The sequence below is a fragment of the Aedes albopictus genome, chromosome 2, assembly GCF_035046485.1.
Source record: "Aedes albopictus strain Foshan chromosome 2, AalbF5, whole genome shotgun sequence".
Lineage (NCBI taxonomy): Eukaryota > Metazoa > Arthropoda > Insecta > Diptera > Culicidae > Aedes > Aedes albopictus.
The window spans coordinates 388,439,025-388,447,185 of NC_085137.1; the positions used below are offsets into that span (position 1 = coordinate 388,439,025).

Genomic DNA, 8,161 nt, shown 5'->3' on the forward strand with positions numbered 1-8,161 from the left:
CGGCTGCCGTCCACCACACGACGTCACGGTTCGCAATTACTCACAAGCGCACACACACCGCTACGGGAACAGCATTGTCCGATGCACCGATGCACACTCGCGTAGCTTAAACCTCGCTTGATCACTGTCGTCACTGAACCAACGATTTGCGGTGATGTTTTCCCCGACGGCTTCCTACGTCGCTCCGAGTGGCGAGCGTCTCTCGTTGGCTCTCCTGCTTACACCAGATCTTACTCGATGCGACGTGCAACTCGACCCCTGCAAACGAAGCCCTGAGGCGAAGCACGTTATTTTTGGACCTGCACACTATATTGTCTACGGTTATATACCTCCTGTTGTGGAAAGGCTTCGTTCGTTCGCTTGCGTACGGGTGTTAGTGTGATGGCCCGCTCTACACTGCGGTGGCGTCGACAGAGGAGTTGGCTCGTGAGCTCCTGAGTGCCCCCGTGGGGTAACTATCGTATAGTGGACCTGTCGAGGAATTAAATTTAAGTTTCCTGGGAGATGATGCAGGTTGACAGAGTTACCTCGAATGTTCCGAACTGTCTCCCGTCGGACAACACTGGCCTCTTGTGGATTTATCCGGAAAATCGTCTTCCTAATTGTGGGAGATATGAAAAGGTTCGTTATCCTCTGTACTGCACGAATGACCACGTTGCTCACCGGTCACTACTGCTTCCCGGTTTTCAGGATATTTGCCGTGAATTGTCCGGCGTCCCCTCGGATCCAACCTCGTGCGTTGATTGCGTTTGCTCAAGACTATCCAGCCCCGTGTATTGATAATTCTCTACCGCGTGCTGCTGCACCGGAGATGGCAGATCGACCGAGCCGGTGGAGATCTGTGAACCGATATTGTGCAATTGGGGTCTGACGGTTGTCATAGAGATTATGTCCACTTACGATGCTTTTTGCAGATACGGAGCAGGCTTGCTCATCCCAGCCACACGTTGCTCTCACAGGTACCGCTGATCTTCTCGCCGGTTATCGTGGAATAAAATCTGTTGGGTAGTTACGGGGTCCGTGAACTGCGTAATTCTTTCGCAATGAATGGCCAACTTACGATCTTATTGTAGCGTGCTCGTTCCTTATGGTGGGAACATCAGTGCCTTTCTTGCACGATAAGGTGGTCGACGATCAGCTTCTTACAACCAGCTGCAACGAAGGCTCGAACGCGATGTCAATTATTCACAGGTCCGGGTGAACGTATATGTTTGCCTGTATTTGTCGACAAAAATATGTAAACAAACCGATCAGCTGATCGCGACGTCACGTTCGCCAGAAAATTTGTTCGCAGCTTCTGGAACGTGACGTCACCTTCGGCAACTTCGTGCGATTTCGGCTTGCCGAAGTTGACATGACACGACTACTACTTCAAAATTATCATATCACAAACACCACTTTGCCCGATGGGCCTAACCTGGTGAAATTTAGAACATTGGCTCGAACGTTCTGATCGGCGGAAATAGCAATTCGGGGTGTGTGCGAATGTGATGAACAGCGAATGAGAATGACAGACACTTTGCAGCGTAATTAGCTCTTCTAGTTTATTTTCAAGCTAGATTTAGTACAATCGTTGGGCTCATTTCAAATGATCGTTGCATTATAAACGTAGTTTTGGGGATTTTTTGTCGTACATATAGTTTATTCTTAACGCTAACTATTTACACGTAACATTCTTCTTCTTCTTCTTTGTGGCTCGACGTTCGCATTGGAACTTGGCCTGCCTCTCTTCAACTTAGTGTACTTAGAGCACTTCCACAATTATTCATTGAAGGGCTTTCTTTGCCTGCCATTGCATGAATTTGTAAATTGTGTGTGGCAAGTACAATGATACACTATGCCCAGGGAGTCGAGAAAATTTTCCCGACTGGAACGGGAATCGAACCTGCCGTCTCCGGATTGGCGATCCGTAGCCTTAACCACTAGGCTAACTTGCACCACCCCTGTTTTAGGCAAACCACGTTATTTTCGGTACTTTTTCAACTGCAATCGTTATAGAAATGCTTCTTTACATTTGAGATTACATATTTTTACTAAAAAAAATTGTGCAAAAACTAAAAAAAAAAGATTTTTGCTACTTTTGATGTAATTTTAGCCTGTCATTTTTTGCACTTTTCTACATCATTTAAATTATATTATTTCTCGCTATCCCCAAAAACTGTTTTGCACACTCCCATTATTTGTGTACCAAGCGGAAAAGTATTGAATTTGACCCTTATACTTTTTTGCATGGGTTCAAACTTCTGATGCATTTGTGGCGTAAAATGCCCACCCCTACTTAATAACTGTAATTATCGGGTATGTCGGTCGGGAGCGGTACTGAGACTCCCCGACACAATAGCCTCAGGGTCGGCACGCTCACGTCCCGTAACTCGCGGGCAGGGAACTCTCGCACTTAGAAATAGATAACCACAACAGCACTTCACGGACAACTACGCTTTATTCAGGTTTTACACTGTATATTTCTGGCACTTCCTTCTCCCTTTATCTCCCACTTCCTTAAAGCTAACCTGACCTTATCGTTGGGGCCCCTTTCCTGCAGCACTCCACCACACCTGTCCTCCACTGCGTCCTGGATACTGTGCGCGATGGCGGCGCGCAGTCCTTCGTGCAGCTGGTGTACGCGATGGCGGCGCACGGTACTCTACCCCGCTATGAACAACGGCAACGTCCTTCGGGTTTGGGGTGGCACTACACGGGTTCCTGAACCTCCTACGCGTCTCGGTCCTGCCGATATGGTGACGGATCGGCCTTCGGCTAGTTCTGTGCCGGAATTCGCCCAGATGGTCACGGAAACGACGTAGGGAAATCGGTCGGGCACTTTCAAGTCAAAAACGGCGGGGTTCTGTAGCACGGAGAGGGCATTACAAATGGGCTAACATACAGGAAGTGGTGGTAGAATTACCTGTAGTCCACTGCGCACTCTTTCTGTCCACTTCCACAAACTTCTTTAACTTCAAACTCCATACTTTTCGAACTTCTACTAAATCTTCCGTTTTAACTTTCAGTCTTTAAACTGTCTTGGTAGACGAACTCTGGGCAAGTGATAGCATACCGAGTCGTTGACTGCCTTGAGGTTCATCCCGAGTAGGTGGAAAAATCTGATGAATAGCATATTCAGTTATGATTGGTTGAATTACTGAAGAGCAAAAACTGATATTGGTTTGATTGATATAAGAGGTAAAAGAACAGAAACAATAGCAAAATCTAATATGGTGAACTACTCAATAATAGCTCGTTAGATCAAAATAATAGCAGACAAGATTTGTCACTTTTTTCTAGAAAAAAAAAAATGAAAAAATAGCAGCATCCAGCATCGAACCTACGACCTTAGGATTCACAGGCGGCGATGCTTACCACTCAACTGTGGCTCGCTGTTGTAAATGACATGGAAATAAGAGCATGCGGTTCTTCGTATCCACAGCTCAGAAAGGGGCACATGGCATTTCACTAACATTGAGCCATCTCTATGGGTGTATGTGTTTTATTTCGTGCAGAAGAGCTAAACTTGTTCTTATGTAGAAATTTTCAGCTATTTCGACAAGAACAACAACTGATACCATATCACTTTGAGCTATTCGTGAGATATTCACTAGATTTTTGAATAACTCATCAAAATCACATCGAGCTATGACAGCAAAAAGTGTTCGATTTGAGATTTGATTTAGATATTCTCGTCTACCCGGGATGACCTCGTTCCTCGGTCATTGCCCTCTCCAGCCATTCCATTTCTCAATGGCCCCGTTACGCCACCCCTCATGGCCGCTCAATGGTTGGTAACCAGTCCATCTGGTGGTGGGTTTTCGAACTACGATGTGTAGCGTGCTGATGGTTACTTTTAGGGTGGTGGAGCCTGGCCTTGTCCTGTCTAGCCTATCGGGAGCTTTTAAGCTGGGTGACACCTACACTAACCACGAGTATTACCTGCCATATTACATTTTTACATTTCACGTATCACAAATCACGAAGTTCTCGGTAACACTCACGACACAAAATAACCAACACTTACATAACATTAAAATAGCCATTTAGATCCAAATTCTGTTATAAATTATGTCATGTAATTCTAAGTGTCCTGAACCTGACATATACGAGCATCTTCAAAAACACAAATTTAGAGGTTGAAACATGTAAATTTACATCTAAAACTTATTTTTTCTTAGCGTCTAGCAATCGCTAAAACCGATTTGACATATAAAACAGAAAAGTAAAATAATGCCATGCATGGATTCGAACACCGGATCTCCTGATCGTGAGCCACATCTCTTACCTCTCGGCTATTTCACCGAGCCAGAAGGTGACTGATGAACGTGATACTGCTTCTACGTTTCTAGTGAAACGAATTTGTTGACATCTAACGCAACCAACCAGCACTTACATGATGCGCGTGAGTCCAAATTATAATTCAGTCTTGAAAACGTTTACGTTCTTTGGTGGTTCCGTTTCGTGCAAATTTCAGAATTTCTAAGTGTGTAGAACAACACAAGTTGGAACCAGGTAATATCACATTTTTACTATTAATAAGTTTATTATTTATACACACAGCCGTGCGTCATTTTGTAGTAATTATCGATAAAACAGCTCACTATGCCGTTTAAATGGAGTTGACCCATAATTACAGGTGATCCATACTTATGTAATGTCTGTATACCATTCACAACAACAGTTGACAATAAACCAGGCCTGCAAGTATATGTACACAATTTGGCATCCTGGCGTTAGCTGTGGCTAGTGGCGCGTTTTACCCCTTGTCAAAACTGAATTTTCTTAAAATCAAACTTTTTTTTTAAATTTGAATTTTTCAGTAGTAAAACACAAAACTGGTTTATGGCTTCTATCATTTGAAATGAAACATGTTGATTGTTGGTGCTTCATGTAAGTGCTAAAGACACTATATGCAAAGACACGAAATGTTCCAATTGGAATTCCAAATTTGCTGTCAATGTCATTCCAATCGAGCAGGAGACCTGTCAAACGCGCCTTAAAAGCATTGCTCGACAGCATCATCGTCATGACGCGACAATCATCATCAACAGCAACAATCATCAGATTTCGTGTCTTTAGCATACAGTGTCTTTAGTAAGTGCCAAAAAAGTGTATCACGGAGAGAAATCAAACTAGTTTGAAGCAACCAAAATTTTGGTTGACGTTCAAAGTCTGAATTTGGTTGTTCAGAGGTAAACAATTATTTGTTTTTATGTTGAGGTTTCGATAGGAACAAATCATTTTTCTAAGTACTTTTTGCCTACATGATTTGGTCCTTCCAAAGTAATACTGACATAGATACAAACCATGATAACAATTTAAATCAATCGCTGGCTTGTTTGTTTTTACCAAATATTAGGTTGATGAAAATAGTTCATGACTGACAAATACAAATTAGATCTTAGATTGGATGAACCTTATACCTAAGAGCAATAAAAATAACCTAAAAAATTAGTTGGACGAAATCCAATCTAAAAACAGGTTCGAAGCAAACTATAATATTAGGTTGTTCACACCCCCGTTAGCTGCGTCGCCTCAGCCGCACTCTTTGTCATTCCATTGTTGTCATATCGTGTCTACGGAATTTCGATTAACGAGCTGGTCGAGTGTGTGCGGCCATTTCAGGATTGCTGTATCTCCGGAAAACGGCCTCAAAATCATCATCAGCGTACGGGTAAGTTTCATTATTAGTTCACCTGTTTTTTTTTTTAATTTGCAATGTACTCTCTCCAGATTGGTGCGCGTTGCGACAAGAAAGATGCATGCAACGCATGATGACCGAATAATCACGGTTCCGGGGGGGGGGGGGAGGAAGTGTAAACAAACAAAGTAATATCAACAATCTTTTTGTTCAATTTGAGGTGCAGTATTTGCTTGTTTCAAATTGATTCTTGTTAGGTCGAAACTAAATAACTTGGCTGAAATAACAAATGTTTTAGTTTGTTTCGGGAGCTGTCAAAATGTAACTACCAATATAATGGTAAACTTTAACCAAATTTAGTTGAATTAAGATATTGAACCCTTAAACAGTTACATAAAAATATAGTTTGTTTTTACCAACGCTGCCCGTTGAAGGAAGCAAAATTTTGTTTGTGCAAATATCAACCTGAAAATTTGGTTGAATCTTGCTAAGTTTTGATTGCATTTACCAAATATTTTTCTCCGTGTGGATATTCTCAGAAGAAACGCGTATGTTAAACGTAAACGTGCTTTTAACGCTTCACGGAGAAAAATATTTGGTAAATGCAATCAAAACTTAGCAAGATTCAACCAAATTTTCAGGTTGATATTTGCACAAACAAAATTTTGCTTCCTTCAACGGGCAGCGTTGGTAAAAACAAACTATATTTTTATGTAACTGTTTAAGGGTTCAATATCTTAATTCAACTAAATTTGGTTAAAGTTTACCATTATATTGGTAGTTACATTTTGACAGCTCCCGAAACAAACTAAAACATTTGTTATTTCAGCCAAGTTATTTAGTTTCGACCTAACAAGAATCAATTTGAAACAAGCAAATACTGCACCTCAAATTGAACAAAAAGATTGTTGATATTACTTTGTTTGTTTACACTTCCTCCCCCTCCCCCTTCTTTCCATCTAATCCGTTCTTTTATTGAAAATAATGTAAATATTAATCAATGAATTTGGGTCAACATTTCTTTTATTTTCAGGAAAACATTACGTATTATTCAACCATTTAACCTATTTGGTTCACATTTCACCTCGCATTTAATACATTTTTATTTTTGAAATTTCCGTCAGGGAGGATCATAGTTTTCAGCCGATGAAATCCGTCGGATTTCCCAAATTGTGCCGGCGTACGAAAAGCCGGCCGGAACCGTGATTATTCGGTCATCATGCGTTGCATGCATCTTTCTTGCCGCAACGCGCACCAATCTGGAGAAAGTACATTGCAAATTAAAAAAAAAAAACAGGCGAACTAATAATGAAACTTACCCGTACGCTGATGATGATTTTGAGGCCGTTTTCCGGAGATACAGCAATCCTGAAATGGCCGCACACACTCGACCAGCTCGTTAATCGAAATTCCGTAGACACGATATGACAACAATGGAATGACAAAGAGTGCGGCTGAGGCGACGCAGCTAACGGGGGTGTGAACAACCTAATATTATAGTTTGCTTCGAACCTGTTTTTAGATTGGATTTCGTCCAACTAATTTTTTAGGTTATTTTTATTGCTCTTAGGGGCTGTCCATTAATTACGTAAGGGTTTTTGGGGGAAGGGGGGGTTAGAGAAATCTTACGCGCCTTACAAATATATTTGGACTCTCATACAAAAAATCTTACAAGGGGGGGGGGGGGGGGTGGTGTGTCGAAAAATCGTGAAAATCCCCTTACGTAATAAATGGACAGCCCCTTATAAGGTTCATCCAATCTAAGATCTAATTTGTATTTGTCAGTCATGAACTATTTTCATCAACCTAATATTTGGTAAAAACAAACAAGCCAGCGATTGATTTAAATTGTTATCATGGTTTGTATCTATGTCAGTATTACTTTGGAAGGACCAAATCATGTAGGCAAAAAGTACTTAGAAAAATGATTTGTTCCTATCGAAACCTCAACATAAAAACAAATAATTGTTTACCTCTGAACAACCAAATTCAGACTTTGAACGTCAACCAAAATTTTGGTTGCTTCAAACTAGTTTGATTTCTCTCCGTGTTGTCTTGTAATGTAAAGCTCTGCATAGCAATTCTGGAGCAACATTTGAAAAGGGCCCAAGAGGTCTTGTGTCTTTTTTCGAAAACGCTCCGTAGGGCATAACAGCAGCCCGCCCACGCAAATGAGCACCGTTATCCGAAAGATCGATGTTTGCTCTATCTGATAACGGTCTTAGTTTTTGTGAATAAGCTGATGGGGGCTCAGGAGCGACGTGTGAAGTCATTGTTTACCAATGCTTGTATGCCCTTTTCAAATGTTGCTCCAGAATTAGCAACACGTGGTTGAACGCAATGGTCCACTGCACGAATTTACGCTGGCCTGCTCACTCCCATAGAAAATTTGACGTTTGAGCGGTGCCGACACCGCTCAAACGTCAAATTTCGTGTGGGAGTAAGCAGGCCAGCATAAATTCGTGCAGTGGACCATATGTAGCATTCTTCTACACTGAACCAACACTTCCTCCTGTAAACGGCTGAAAACTGATA

The 8,161-nt window shown here is 41.7% G+C and overlaps 2 long non-coding RNA genes across 2 annotated transcripts; one reads left to right on the plus strand and one right to left on the minus strand.

The window, feature by feature from the left end:
- Positions 1–5,098: 5,098 nt before the first annotated feature.
- On the plus strand, positions 5,099–5,777 carry LOC134287283 (uncharacterized). Its single transcript, XR_009997187.1, has 3 exons — positions 5,099–5,177; positions 5,511–5,659; positions 5,719–5,777. It is a non-coding gene; the product is annotated as an uncharacterized LOC134287283 (long non-coding RNA).
- A 471-nt stretch (positions 5,778–6,248) lies between these two features.
- On the minus strand, positions 6,249–7,679 carry LOC134287284 (uncharacterized). Its single transcript, XR_009997188.1, has 3 exons — positions 7,600–7,679; positions 6,946–7,094; positions 6,249–6,885 (listed from the first exon to the last, which is right to left on the minus strand). It is a non-coding gene; the product is annotated as an uncharacterized LOC134287284 (long non-coding RNA).
- Positions 7,680–8,161: the final 482 nt, after the last annotated feature.